This window comes from Bombina bombina, chromosome 1, assembly GCF_027579735.1.
Source record: "Bombina bombina isolate aBomBom1 chromosome 1, aBomBom1.pri, whole genome shotgun sequence".
Lineage (NCBI taxonomy): Eukaryota > Metazoa > Chordata > Amphibia > Anura > Bombinatoridae > Bombina > Bombina bombina.
In genome coordinates this window covers 614,575,946-614,590,634 of record NC_069499.1, presented here as the reverse complement: position 1 = coordinate 614,590,634, position 14,689 = coordinate 614,575,946, and the positions used below count along the sequence as shown (strand labels likewise).

General features: G+C 43.6%; 1 protein-coding gene across 2 annotated transcripts in view; it reads right to left on the bottom strand.

Moving 5' to 3' along the window:
- The window catches only part of SHROOM4 (shroom family member 4), a 171,641-nt gene that overhangs the window by 66,281 nt on the left and 90,671 nt on the right, over nucleotides 1-14,689 (bottom strand). Inside the window, exon 1 of one of the 2 annotated variants that reach the window (XM_053699006.1) lies at nucleotides 237-437. The exons of the other annotated variant lie outside the window; for it this stretch is intronic. The gene's annotated coding sequence lies outside the window, so the exon portion shown is untranslated. Of the gene's footprint in view, nucleotides 1-236; nucleotides 438-14,689 lie in introns of those variants that run through there. 2 annotated transcript variants of the gene reach the window in all.

Below are 14,689 nucleotides of genomic sequence, written 5' to 3'. Positions count from 1 at the left end.
AAGTTTTAGGTCTATATTTACACACCCGTATGACGATACCAACATATACACACTTCATTTTACAAGATCCCCCAGCTACACGAGCCCGGGAACTCCCGCAGGGCTCACTAGGAAGGAATATACCATACAGATGTGTAGATTTGCAGCTGGGAGACCTGGATCAAATCCATACAGCAGTTACAGGGAAAAGAACTGTAGCGGATTAATAAACCCAAAAATGTCATGTAAACACTTACCTGGCACACAAGGTAAATCGTTAACTACCAAAAGGACAGAGAGGGGAATTTGTTTTAACCCCACAAACAATGAACTAAAAAGCAAACAATGAAACAGTACGATCCATCTGTAGCTGAAACAAATCCAAAACCCTTCTTAACGAGAGGAAAATGAGAGACTTTTTCCTAGGAGGAGAGTGAGAGCAAGTGAGAGGTGCAGAACAGCACGCCTGGACAGTGGGGACACTGAAGATGTGACCTGGGGAGGAGTGTCCCCAAATAGAGACCAGAGCTGCATGTGAACCCCTCCCCGACATTCCTAAACCTTTCAGGAAAAGCTGAGGAAATGGAGGAGAGGCAGAGATAAGAGAGAATGCAGTCAGTGTAAGAAGCAGGTTACATGAAGAGGAGGAACGGCTGTCTCTACCCCTGCAAGGTGACACTGCAACAAACAAGAAGTATGGCATACAGTGCCTGTCACAGAGAAGAACAAGCAGGAGGGAAATGCTGAATTTACCCACCATAAGGTGGCATGGATAAATGGGAATTACATGACATTAAATGATGACCTCTCAAGAGTATAGGGCGACACTGATTGGATGGTTATATGTGACATAACCTAGTGAAATAAAAAGGACATTCAATCTGCCCATAGAATTCACCATATGGGACAGGAAAGCAACAAAAGAATTGTTTTTTCTCATGGTGACAAAGTATCACAGACTTGATGCTGCTATCGGATACTGGATTCTCTGAATACAGGTGAACAATGAGACATATCTGAAGTTTTTATACCACATAGGAGGGCACAGTGTCTTATGGGATAAGGCGTCTCTAGCTATGACAGGTATAACAAGCCCCTGCCTCATGCATGGTGACACAGGCGTATCGAGTAATGTATAGTTACCTTCTGCCTGCTACACAAATAACCTGCCTGAAATAGTAATACAAGGTTACCCTATAAAGGCCATAAGCAGGTTAAAACCCCCTCCCTTTCGTCCTGTGGGATTATCGTGACTACCTAAGAATGTGAGCCATTATGTCTGTTTGTTTCCCCTCCCCGTGTATATTATTTCGAGGGGCTGCATTCCATTGCTAACCCCCCCTCCAGTTTAGGAAATCTCCCGGCAATTAGCCGGGCTGGCAGGAAGCGTGCCGGTCTTACAAACAATACTCTGTTTATTTATTTAGTCCGTTCTAGAGGGAGAGAGAAATATTGGGAACAATGATTGGGACTGTCACACCTAGAGGATTCTGGGAGTTTGGATCAAGATACAGACATAGGTTATCCTATTACACTCTATGGGGGTAGCTTATGTGTACAATTGATATCCTTACATTTTCCTATGCATTTTTAACTTTGTAAAAAAAATATATATAGTTGCTTCAAGAAGTTGTAAAATGTTTACATTTCAATCCAAAGTTTACAAGAGACCATGAAGATTTCCAGTTTTGATGCAAACTTTGGGGGGGAAGCATTGCATAGCTGGGGGTAGGGATTCTCTATTGCTGTATAGCCAGATGGTTTGTATAAGAAGGCCATTAGAAATCCCTGTATAATGCCACATTGAAAGGAATTCTCATTTGCAGGGCACATAAACATGAAATTATATTGGTAAAAAAAAATGATATAATTAATTATATTTAGAAGGATACACACAAGGATTGCTACAAACCTTCAAACAGTATGCAATGAGAAACATGAGCATGGTTTCCACACCAGAAGACAAGGCATGGCCAGACCAAAGGAAAGGGAATCAATTAAAGTGTTATAATGTGAAATGGAGGCTTTGAGGTATAAAAAGCATTAGAATGCTACACTGGCCTCTAGGCAGCCCTGATACAGAACAAAAGTTCTAAACCTCTAAGACCCTAATATCAGTAATTAGATATATACACTTTTAAAATGGACAACAAAAGATACTAGCTTTTTACTATGAGCAGAGACTGATCAATTCTTTATCTTCTCCTTTCTGACACCAGAAGAGTTGCAGCATGAAATAAAGTTCCTCTGGGACTAGTAAAGCATATTTGCTTAGCTTTACTGGCACGTGCACAACAGCTTTATTCTGCCACTTGGTGGTGCTAAAGATTTATAACAAAGGAAAACAAACAGGTTTTGACACCAGGTAAGAACCAGAAGGTTTATCTAGCGAGTGTGTGTGTATAGGTGTATATATATATATATATATATATATATATATATATATATATATATATATATATATATATACACACACACACACACACATATCTATATATCTATATTATATATATATATATATATATATATATATATATATACATACACACACATTTTTTTTATACCTGAGGTAATGTGCCTGCTTTTCCTGCAATTTACCTCTAAAAGTTGTCTTTACACTGACCTAGAGAAGTTTGAGTGGTTCCTGCAGACTACTGATATTTGACCCTACCGCATGCTAAACAGTGATTGTTTGAAAGGTGGAGAAGCTCATATTTGTTTGTCCCTAATTAGCCACAGCAAAGAATAGAAAGATACTCAATAAGCTTTTTAAAGGGTATTCCCCTGGACTGCAAAACCAATGCACATTTCATTAACAATTACAGTTCTGAATGCTTATAAAACATTTTTTTTTTTTATGTAAAACTTTGCAATTTAGTACTTAATTGTTAAACACTAAGAATATATAAAAATGACTTTTAATGTAGTAGCGTTTTGCAACATTGTATAACAAAGCTACAAATAATGTTGCAAAACGCTGCTGCCAAGTGCACACTCCTGAGCTTTTATCAACCTGCCTAGTTTTACTATTAGATAAAAGATAAAGAAGAAAGAAAAGAGAAAGAAGCAAATTTGATAATAGAAGTAAATTGGAAAGTTTAAAATTGCATGCTCATTAAAGTTTGATTTTAACTTGACTGTCCCTTTAAGTAATGATCACGTATTATCATCAGAACTAGTGAAAAAAACATAATTTATGCATACCAGATAAATTCCTTTCCTTCCGATAGGGAGAGTCCACGGCTTCATTCCTTACTGTTGGGAAATACAACACCTGGCCACCAGGAGGAGGCAAAGACACCCCAACCAAAGGCTTAAATGTCCCTCCCACTTCCTCATTACCCCAGTCATTCTGCCAAGGGAACAAGGAAAAGTAGGAGAAACATTAGGGTATAAATGGTGCCAGAAGAATAAAATAAATAATAGGGAACCACCCATAGACAAGAAAAAATTTGCGGGGGTCGTGGACTCTCCCTATCCGGAATGAAAGGAATTTATCTGGTAAGCATAAATTATGTTTTCCTTCCTAAGATAGGGAGATTCCACGGCTTCATTCCTTACTGTTGAGAAAACTATACCCAAGCTCCAGAGGACACATAATGAATAACAGGAAGGAACAAAAAGGAAGAGGCGGAACCAATTCTGAGGGCACCACAGCCTGCGAAACCTTTCTCCAGAAAGTTGCTTCAGCCGAAGCAAAAACATCAATCAAACTTGTAAAATTTTGAAAAAGTGTGTAAGGAAGACCAGGTAGCCACCTTACAAATCTGATCCATAGAGGCCTCGTTCTTAAAAGGCCCAAGAGGAAGCCACTGTTCTAGTTGAATGAGCTATTATCCTTTCAGGAGGACAATGTGCCGCTGTCTCATAAGCTAAGCGGATGACACTCCTTAACCAAAAATATAGGGAAGTCGAAGTAGCCTTCTGCCCCTTAAGCTTCCCTGAATAGACAACAAAGAGGAAGATTGTCTAAACTTCTTAGTAGCCTGAAGATAGAACTTCAAGGCGCTAACCACATCCAAATTGTGAAGTAAGCGTTACTTCGATGAAGGATTAGGACACAAGGAAGGAACCACAATCTCCTGATTGATGTTGCGATCGGACACAACCTTAGGAAGAAAACCTAAATTTAATACGTAAAACTGACTTATCTGCATGAAAAATCAGATAAGAGGGCTCACATTGCAAAGCAGAGATCTCAGAAACTCTGCGCGCAGAGGCAATAGCCAATAAAAAGAGAACCTACCAAGATAACAATTTAATGTTAACGGAATGCAGAGGCTCAAACGGAACCTGTTGCAAACCCCAAAAAACAAGATTTAGGCTCCAAGGAGGAACCCCAGATCTAAACACAGGTCTGATCCTAATCAGAGCCTTAACAAAGAACTGCACATCTGGAAGCTCAGCCAGTCTCTTGTGCAATAAAACCGACAGGGCCGAAATCTATACTCTCAGGGAACTAGCAGGAAGGTCCTTCTCCAGCCCATCCTGGAGGAAAGATAAGATCCTGGAAAAACCATGCTCTTCACACCAGAATAAGTAGCTCCTCCACATCTTGTGGTAGATACGCCGAGTAACTAGTTTACGAACTTAAATAAGAGTATCAATGACACTCTCAGAGAAACCTCTCTTGGCTAAGACTAAGCGCTCAATCTCCACGCAGTCAGCCTCAGAGAATCTAGATTTGATGAACAAATGGACCTTGTATCAGCAGCGATACAAGGTAACTTCCACGGAGGAGATGAGGACATCCCCACTAGATCAGGATTACTGATATCTGCTCCTGCTTGATGCGGGCCATCACTCGAGGAAGAAGCGGTAATGGAGGAAAAAGAAAACTGCTAGTGCATCTATTAGATCCGCTTGGGGATCCCTCAACCTGTACCTGTGTAGCTTGGTATTGAGACGGGACGCCATGAGATCTATCTCCAGCGTCCCCCACTTGCTGCATATCTCTGCAAACACCTCGGGATGGAGAGACCATTCCCTTGGATGGAAGGACTGCCTGCTGAGACAATCCGCCTCCCAGTTGTCCACACCCAGAATGTGGATCGCTGACAGTGAACAGCTGTGGGCCTCCACCCACTTCAGAATCTGAGATACTTCTTTCATCGCCAAGGAACTTCTTCCCCCCCCCCCTGATGGTTGATGTAAGCCACCAAGGTTATATTGTCTGATTGGAATCTGATAAACTGGGACGAGCCCAGAAGTGGCCAAGCCTTTAAGGCCTTGAAGATTGTCCATAGTTTCAAAATATTGATCGAGAGGGAGGACTCCTCCTGAGTCCACAACCCCTGTGCCTTCCTGGCACCCCAACCAGCTCCCCAGCTGGATAGACTTGCGTCCGTAATCACAATCTCCCAGGATGGTCTTAAGAAGCATGTCCCTCGTGACAGATGATCTGGACAGAGCCACCAAAAGAGCGATTCTCTAGAACGGCTGTCTAATACAATCTGTTGAGACAGATCTGAATGATCTCTGTTCCACTGCCTCAGCATGCACAGTGGTAAAGGTCTGAGACAGAACCTGGCAAAAGGAACGATGTTTATGCAGGACACCATGAGACCAATCACCTCCATATACTGAGCCACAGAGGGACTAAAGGAGGTCCGGAGGGCAAGACATGCCGAAGTTAGCTTGCAACGTCTCTGGATAGAAATATCCTCATGGATATGGAGTCCATTACAGTACCCAGGAATTCCACCCTGGTACTTGGGATAAGAGAACTCTTTTCCAAGTTTATCTTCCATCCATGTGATCGAAAAAGACTGAGAAGGGACTCAGAGAATTCTTCCACAAGACAAAAGGATGCTGCTTGCATAAGAATATCGTCCAATTATGGGGCTACTGCAATACCCTGAGTTCTGGCAATGGCTAGAAGAGCCTGCAGAACCTTCGTAAAGATTCTTAGAGCAGTAGCTAGGCCAAACGGAAGGGCAATGAACTGGAAGTGATGGTCCAGGAATGCAAATCTCAGGCCTTCAGATCTATAGTGGTCATAAACTGGCCTTCCTGAATTAAAGGAAGGATGGACCTTATCGTCTCCATCTTGAAGGAAGGGTATTTGGACAGAAAGTTCCCTCCTTCTTTGGGACCACGAAAAGGTTTAAATAAAACCCCAAACCTCTTTCTTCGATAGGCACCGGGACAACAACTCTTAAGGAGGATAGATCCCGACCGCACCCTAGAAAGGCATCCCTCTTTTCTTGTCTTGTAGACAGATTCGAGAGAAGGAATCTGCCCCTTGGCGGATGAGATTTGAAGCCCATCTTGTATCCCTGAGATACCACCTCCAGGACCCATGGATCCTGTACGTCCTTGAACCAGGCATTTGAAAAAAGAGACTGTCTGCCCCCTACACGATCCGATACCAGGTTAGGGGGCCGCCCCTTCATGCCGATTTGTTTTCGGCAGGCTTCTTATTCTGCTTGGATTTATTCCAGGACTGAGCCACCTTCCAAGTACTCTTGGATTGCTTGGGCTTAAAGGAGGATTGTTGTCATTGGGATTTGTCAGAACGAAAGGAACAAAAATTAGAAGATTGTCGTCCCTTAGACTTCTTGTTCTTATCTTGCGGTAGGAAGGAAACCTTGCCTCCGGTAATCGTAAAAATAATGGAGTCCAGGCCTGAACCAAATAAAAAATTTCCCTTGAAGGGAAGAGAAAGGAGTCTGGACTTAGAAGTCATATCCACAGACCAAGACTTCAACCAGAGCCTTTGTATTTAGGCGAATAATTTGCAAGTTTGCATCACAGATAAAAGAATTAGCAATTCTCAGAGCTTTAATTCTGTCTTGAATATCCTCGAGGGGAGACTCCACCTCAATGAGTTCCGACAAAGAGTCGCACCAGTAGGTAGCTGCTCCGGAAACCGCGGCAACTGCAGCTGCCAGGTGAAACAAAAACAGAATTTATGTTTACCTGATAAATTACTTTCTCCAACGGTGTGTCCGGTCCACGGCGTCATCCTTACTTGTGGGATATTCTCTTCCCCAACAGGAAATGGCAAAGAGCCCAGCAAAGCTGGTCACATGATCCCTCCTAGGCTCCGCCTTCCCCAGTCATTCGACCGACGTAAAGGAGGAATATTTGCATAGGAGAAATCATATGATACCGTGGTGACTGTAGTTAGAGAAATTAAATCATCAGACCTGATTAAAAAACCAGGGCGGGCCGTGGACCGGACACACCGTTGGAGAAAGTAATTTATCAGGTAAACATAAATTCTGTTTTCTCCAACATAGGTGTGTCCGGTCCACGGCGTCATCCTTACTTGTGGGAACCAATACCAAAGCTTTAGGACACGGATGATGGGAGGGAGCAAATCAGGTCACCTAGATGGAAGGCACCACGGCTTGCAAAACCTTTCTCCCAAAAATAGCCTCAGAAGAAGCAAAAGTATCAAATTTGTAAAATTTGGTAAAAGTGTGCAGTGAAGACCAAGTCGCTGCCTTACATATCTGATCAACAGAAGCCTCGTTCTTGAAGGCCCATGTGGAAGCCACAGCCGTAGTGGAATGAGCTGTGATTCTTTCAGGAGGCTGCCGTCCGGCAGTCTCATAAGCCAATCTGATGATGCTTTTAAGCCAAAAAGAGAGAGAGGTAGAAGTTGCTTTTTGACCTCTCCTTTTACCAGAATAAACAACAAACAAGGAAGATGTTTGTCTGAAATCCTTTGTAGCCTCTAAATAGAATTTTAGAGCACGAACTACATCCAAATTGTGCAACAAACGTTCCTTCTTTGAAACTGGATTCGGACACAAAGAAGGCACAACTATCTCCTGGTTAATATTTTATTAGAAACAACTTTCGGAAGAAAACCAGGTTTAGTACGCAAAACCACCTTATCTGCATGGAACACCAGATAAGGAGGAGAACACTGCAGAGCAGATAACTCTGAAACTCTTCTAGCAGAAGAAATTGCAACCAAAAATAAAACTTTCCAAGATAATAACTTAATATCTACGGAATGTAAGGGTTCAAACGGAACCCCTTGACGAACTGAAAGAACTAAATTGAGACTCCAAGGAGGAGTCAAAGGTTTGTAAACAGGCTTGATTCTAACCAGAGCCTGAACAAAAGCCTGAACATCTGGCACAGCCGCCAGCTTCTTGTGAAGTAAAACAGATAAAGCAGAAATCTGTCCCTTCAAAGAACTTGCAGATAATCCTTTCTCCAAACCCTCTTGTAGAAAGGATAGAATCTTAGGAATTTTTACCCTGTTCCATGGGAATCCTTTCGATTCGCACCAACAGATATATTTCTTCCATACTTTATGGTAAATTTTCCTAGTTACAGGCTTTCTAGCCTGAATAAGAGTATCAATGACAGAATCTGAGAACCCACGCTTTGATAAAAACAGAATTTATGTTTACCTGATAAATTACTTTCTCCAACGGTGTGTCCGGTCCACGGCGTCATCCTTACTTGTGGGATATTCTCTTCCCCAACAGGAAATGGCAAAGAGCCCAGCAAAGCTGGTCACATGATCCCTCCTAGGCTCCGCCTACCCCAGTCATTCGACCGACGTTAAGGAGGAATATTTGCATAGGAGAAACCATATGGTACCGTGGTGACTGTAGTTAAAGAAAAAAATTATCAGACCTGATTAAAAAAAACCAGGGCGGGCCGTGGACCGGACACACCGTTGGAGAAAGTAATTTATCAGGTAAACATAAATTCTGTTTTCTCCAACATAGGTGTGTCCGGTCCACGGCGTCATCCTTACTTGTGGGAACCAATACCAAAGCTTTAGGACACGGATGAAGGGAGGGAGCAAATCAGGTCACCTAAATGGAAGGCACCACGGCTTGCAAAACCTTTCTCCCAAAAATAGCCTCAGAAGAAGCAAAAGTATCAAACTTGTAAAATTTGGTAAAAGTGTGCAGTGAAGACCAAGTCGCTGCCCTACATATCTGATCAACAGAAGCCTCGTTCTTGAAGGCCCATGTGGAAGCCACAGCCCTAGTGGAATGAGCTGTGATTCTTTCGGGAGGCTGCCGTCCGGCAGTCTCGTAAGCCAATCTGATGATGCTTTTAATCCAAAAAGAGAGAGAGGTAGAAGTTGCTTTTTGACCTCTCCTTTTACCGGAATAAACAACAAACAAGGAAGATGTTTGTCTAAAATCCTTTGTAGCATCTAAATAGAATTTCAGAGCGCGAACAACATCCAAATTGTGCAACAAACGTTCCTTCTTTGAAACTGGTTTCGGACACAGAGAAGGTACAATAATCTCCTGGTTAATGTTTTTGTTAGAAACAACTTTTGGAAGAAAACCAGGTTTAGTACGTAAAACCACCTTATCTGCATGGAACACCAGATAAGGAGGAGAACACTGCAGAGCAGATAATTCTGAAACTCTTCTAGCAGAAGAAATTGCAACTAAAAACAAAACTTTCCAAGATAATAACTTAATATCAACGGAATGCAAGGGTTCAAACGGAACCCCCTGAAGAACTGAAAGAACTAAATTGAGACTCCAAGGAGGAGTCAAAGGTTTGTAAACAGGCTTAATTCTAACCAGAGCCTGAACAAAGGCTTGAACATCTGGCACAGCGGCCAGCTTTTTGTGAAGTAACACAGACAAGGCAGAAATCTGTCCCTTCAGGGAACTTGCAGATAATCCTTTTTCCAGTCCTTCTTGAAGGAAGGATAGAATCCTAGGAATCTTAACCTTGTCCCAAGGGAATCCTTTAGATTCACACCAACAGATATATTTTTTCCAAATTTTGTGGTAAATCTTTCTAGTTACAGGCTTTCTGGCCTGAACAAGAGTATCGATAACAGAATCTGAGAACCCTCGCTTCGATAAGATCAAGCGTTCAATCTCCAAGCAGTCAGCTGGAGTGAAACCAGATTCGGATGTTCGAACGGACCCTGAACAAGAAGGTCTCGTCTCAAAGGTAGCTTCCAAGGTGGAGCCGATGACATATTCACCAGATCTGCATACCAAGTCCTGCGTGGCCACGCAGGAGCTATCAAGATCACCGACGCCCTCTCCTGATTGATCCTGGCTACCAGCCTGGGGATGAGAGGAAACGGCGGGAACACATAAGCTAGTTTGAAGGTCCAAGGTGCTACTAGTGCATCCACTAGAGCCGCCTTGGGATCCCTGGATCTGGACCCGTAGCAAGGAACTTTGAAGTTCTGACGAGAGGCCATCAGATCCATGTCTGGAATGCCCCACAGCTGAGTGACTTGGGCAAAGATTTCCGGATGGAGTTCCCACTCCCCCGGATGCAATGTCTGACGACTCAGAAAATCCGCTTCCCAATTTTCCACTCCTGGGATGTGGATAGCAGACAGGTGGCAGGAGTGAGACTCCGCCCATAGAATGATTTTGGTCACTTCTTCCATCGCCAGGGAACTCCTTGTTCCCCCCTGATGGTTGATGTACGCAACAGTTGTCATGTTGTCTGATTGAAACCGTATGAACTTGGCCCTCGCTAGCTGAGGCCAAGCCTTGAGAGCATTGAATATCGCTCTCAGTTCCAGAATATTTATCGGTAGAAGAGATTCTTCCCGAGACCAAAGACCCTGAGCTTTCAGGGATCCCCAGACCGCGCCCCAGCCCATCAGACTGGCGTCGGTCGTGACAATGACCCACTCTGGTCTGCGGAATGTCATCCCTCGTGACAGGTTGTCCAGGGACAGCCACCAACGGAGTGAGTCTCTGGTCCTCTGATTTACTTGAATCTTCGGAGACAAGTCTGTATAGTCCCCATTCCACTGACTGAGCATGCACAGTTGTAATGGTCTTAGATGAATGCGTGCAAAAGGAACTATGTCCATTGCCGCTACCATCAACCCGATCACTTCCATGCACTGAGCTATGGAAGGAAGAGGAACGGAATGAAGTATCCGACAAGAGTCTAGAAGTTTTGTTTTTCTGGCCTCTGTCAGAAAAATCCTCATTTCTAAGGAGTCTATTATTGTTCCCAAGAAGGGAACCCTTGTTGACGGAGATAGAGAACTCTTTTCCACGTTCACTTTCCATCCGTGAGATCTGAGAAAGGCCAGGACAATGCCCTTGTGAGCCTTTGCTTGAGGAAGGGACGACGCTTGAATCAGAATGTCGTCCAAGTAAGGTACTACAGCGATGCCCCTTGGTCTTAGCACAGCTAGAAGGGACCCTAGTACCTTTGTGAAAATCCTTGGAGCAGTGGCTAATCCGAAAGGAAGCGCCACGAACTGGTAATGTTTGTCCAGGAATGCGAACCTCAGGAACCGATGATGTTCCTTGTGGATAGGAATATGTAGATACGCATCCTTTAAATCCACCGTGGTCATGAATGGACCGTCCTGGATGGAAGGAAGAATAGTTCGAATGGTTTCCATCTTGAACGATGGAACCTTGAGAAACTTGTTTAAAATCTTGAGATCTAAGATTGGTCTGAACGTTCCCTCTTTTTTGGGAACTATAAACAGATTGGAGTAGAACCCCATCCCTTGTTCTCTTAATGGAACAGGATGAATCACTCCCATTTTTAACAGGTCTTCTACACAATGTAAGAATGCCTGTCTTTTTATGTGGTCTGAAGACAACTGAGACCTGTGGAACCTCCCCCTTGGGGGAAGTCCCTTGAATTCCAGAAGATAACCTTGGGAGACTATTTCTAGCGCCCAAGGATCCAGAACATCTCTTGCCCAAGCCTGAGTGAAGAGAGAGAGTCTGCCCCCCACCAGATCCGGTCCCGGATCGGGGGCCAACATTTCATGCTGTCTTGGTAGCAGTGGCAGGTTTCTTGGCCTGCTTTCCCTTGTTCCAGCCTTGCATTGGTCTCCAAGCTGGCTTGGCTTGAGAAGTATTACCCTCTTGCTTAGAGGACGTAGCACTTTGGGCTGGTCCGTTTCTACGAAAGGGACGAAAATTAGGTTTATTTTTTGCCTTGAAAGGCCGATCCTGAGGAAGGGCGTGGCCCTTACCCCCAGTGATATCAGAGATAATCTCTTTCAAGTCAGGGCCAAACAGCGTTTTCCCCTTGAAAGGAATGTTAAGTAGCTTGTTCTTGGAAGACGCATCAGCCGACCAAGATTTCAACCAAAGCGCTCTGCGCGCCACAATAGCAAACCCAGAATTCTTAGCCGCTAACCTAGCCAATTGCAAAGTGGCGTCTAGGGTGAAAGAATTAGCCAATTTGAGAGCATTGATTCTGTCCATAATCTCCTCATAAGGAGGAGAATCACTACCGACCGCCTTTATCAGCTCATCGAACCAGAAACATGCGGCTGTAGCGACAGGGACAATGCATGAAATTGGTTGTAGAAGGTAACCCTGCTGAACAAACATCTTTTTAAGCAAACCTTCTAATTTTTTATCCATAGGATCTTTGAAAGCACAACTATCCTCTATGGGTATAGTGGTGCGTTTATTTAAAGTGGAAACCGCTCCCTCGACCTTGGGGACTGTCTGCCATAAGTCCTTTCTAGGGTCGACCATAGGAAACAATTTTTTAAATATGGGGGGAGGGACGAAAGGAATACCGGGCCTTTCCCATTCTTTATTAACAATGTCCGCCACCCGCTTGGGTATAGGAAAAGCTTCTGGGAGCCCCGGCACCTCTAGGAACTTGTCCATTTTACATAGTTTCTCTGGGATGACCAACTTGTCACAATCATCCAGAGTGGATAATACCTCCTTAAGCAGAATGCGGAGATGTTCCAACTTAAATTTAAATGCAATCACATCAGGTTCAGCTTGTTGAGAAATGTTCCCTGAATCAGTAATTTCTCCCTCAGACAAAACCTCCCTGGCCCCATCAGACTGGGTTAGGGGCCCTTCAGAAATATTATTATCAGCGTCGTCATGCTCTTCAGTATCTAAAACAGAGCAGTCGCGCTTACGCTGATAAGTGTTCATTTTGGCTAAAATGTTTTTGACAGAATTATCCATTACAGCCGTTAATTGTTGCATAGTAAGGAGTATTGGCGCGCTAGATGTACTAGGGGCCTCCTGAGTGGGCAAGACTCGTGTAGACGAAGGAGGGAATGATGCAGTACCATGCTTACTCCCCTCACTTGAGGAATCATCTTGGGCATCATTGTCACATAAATCACATTTATTTAAATGAATAGGAATTCTGGCTTCCCCACATTCAGAACACAGTCTATCTGGTAGTTCAGACATGTTAAACAGGCATAAACTTGATAAAGTACAAAAAACGTTTTAAAATAAAACCGTTACTGTCACTTTAAATTTTAAACTGAACACACTTTATTACTGCAATTGCGAAAAAACATGAAGGAATTGTTCAAAATTCACCAAATTTTCACCACAGTGTCTTAAAGCCTTAAAAGTATTGCACACCAAATTTGGAAGCTTTAACCCTTAAAATAACGGAACCGGAGCCGTTTTGAACTTTAACCCCTTTACAGTCCCTGGTATCTGCTTTGCTGAGACCCAACCAAGCCCCAAGGGGAATACGATACCAAATGACGCCTTCAGAAAGTCTTTTCTAAGTATCAGAGCTCCTCTCACATGCGACTGCATGCCATGCCTCTCAAAAACAAGTGCGCAACACCGGCGCGAAAATGAGGCTCTGCCTATGCTTTGGGAAAGCCCCTAAAGAATAAGGTGTCTAAAACAGTGCCTGCCGATATGATTATATCAAAATACCCAGATAAAATGATTCCTCAAGGCTAAATATGAGTTAATAATGAATCGATTTAGCCCAGAAAAAGTCTACAGTCTTAATAAGCCCTTTTTGAAGCCCTTATTTACGATCATAATAAACATGGCTTACCGGATCCCATAGGGAAAATGACAGCTTCCAGCATTACATCGTCTTGTTAGAATGTGTCATACCTCAAGCAGCAAGAGACTGCTCACTGTTCCCCCAACTGAAGTTAATTGCTCTCAACAGTCCTGTGTGGAACAGCCATGGATTTTAGTGACGGTTGCTAAAATCATTTTCCTCATACAAACAGAAATCTTCATCTCTTTTCTGTTTCTGAGTAAATAGTACATACCAGCACTATTTCAAAATAAACTCTTGATTGAATAATAAAAACTACAGTTAAACACTAAAAAACTCTAAGCCATCTCCGTGGAGATGTTGCCTGTACAACGGCAAAGAGAATGACTGGGGTAGGCGGAGCCTAGGAGGGATCATGTGACCAGCTTTGCTGGGCTCTTTGCCATTTCCTGTTGGGGAAGAGAATATCCCACAAGTAAGGATGACGCCGTGGACCGGACACACCTATGTTGGAGAAATCAAGCGTTCAATCTCCAAGCAGTCAGTTGGAGTGATGCCAGATTCGGATGTTCGAACGGACCTTGAACAAGAAGGTCCCGTCTCAAAGGTAGTTTCCATGGTGGAGCCGATGACATATTCACCAGGTCTGCATACCAAGTTCTGCGTGGCCACGCAGGAGCTATCAAGATCACCGAAGCCCTCTCTTGATTGATCCTGGCTACCAGCCTGGGAATGAGAGGAAACGGTGGGAACACATAAGCTAGGTTGAAGGTCCAGGGCGCTACTAGTGCGTCTACTAGAGTCGCCTTGGGATCCCTGGATCTGGACCCGTAGCAAGGAACCTTGAAGTTCTGACGAGACGCCATCAGATCCATGTCTGGAATGCCCCATAATTGAGTTATTTGGGCAAAGATTTCCGGATGGAGTTCCCACTCCCCCGGATGAAATGTCTGACGACTCAGAAAATCCGCTTCCCAATTTTCCACTCCTGGGATGTGGATTGCAGACAAGTGGC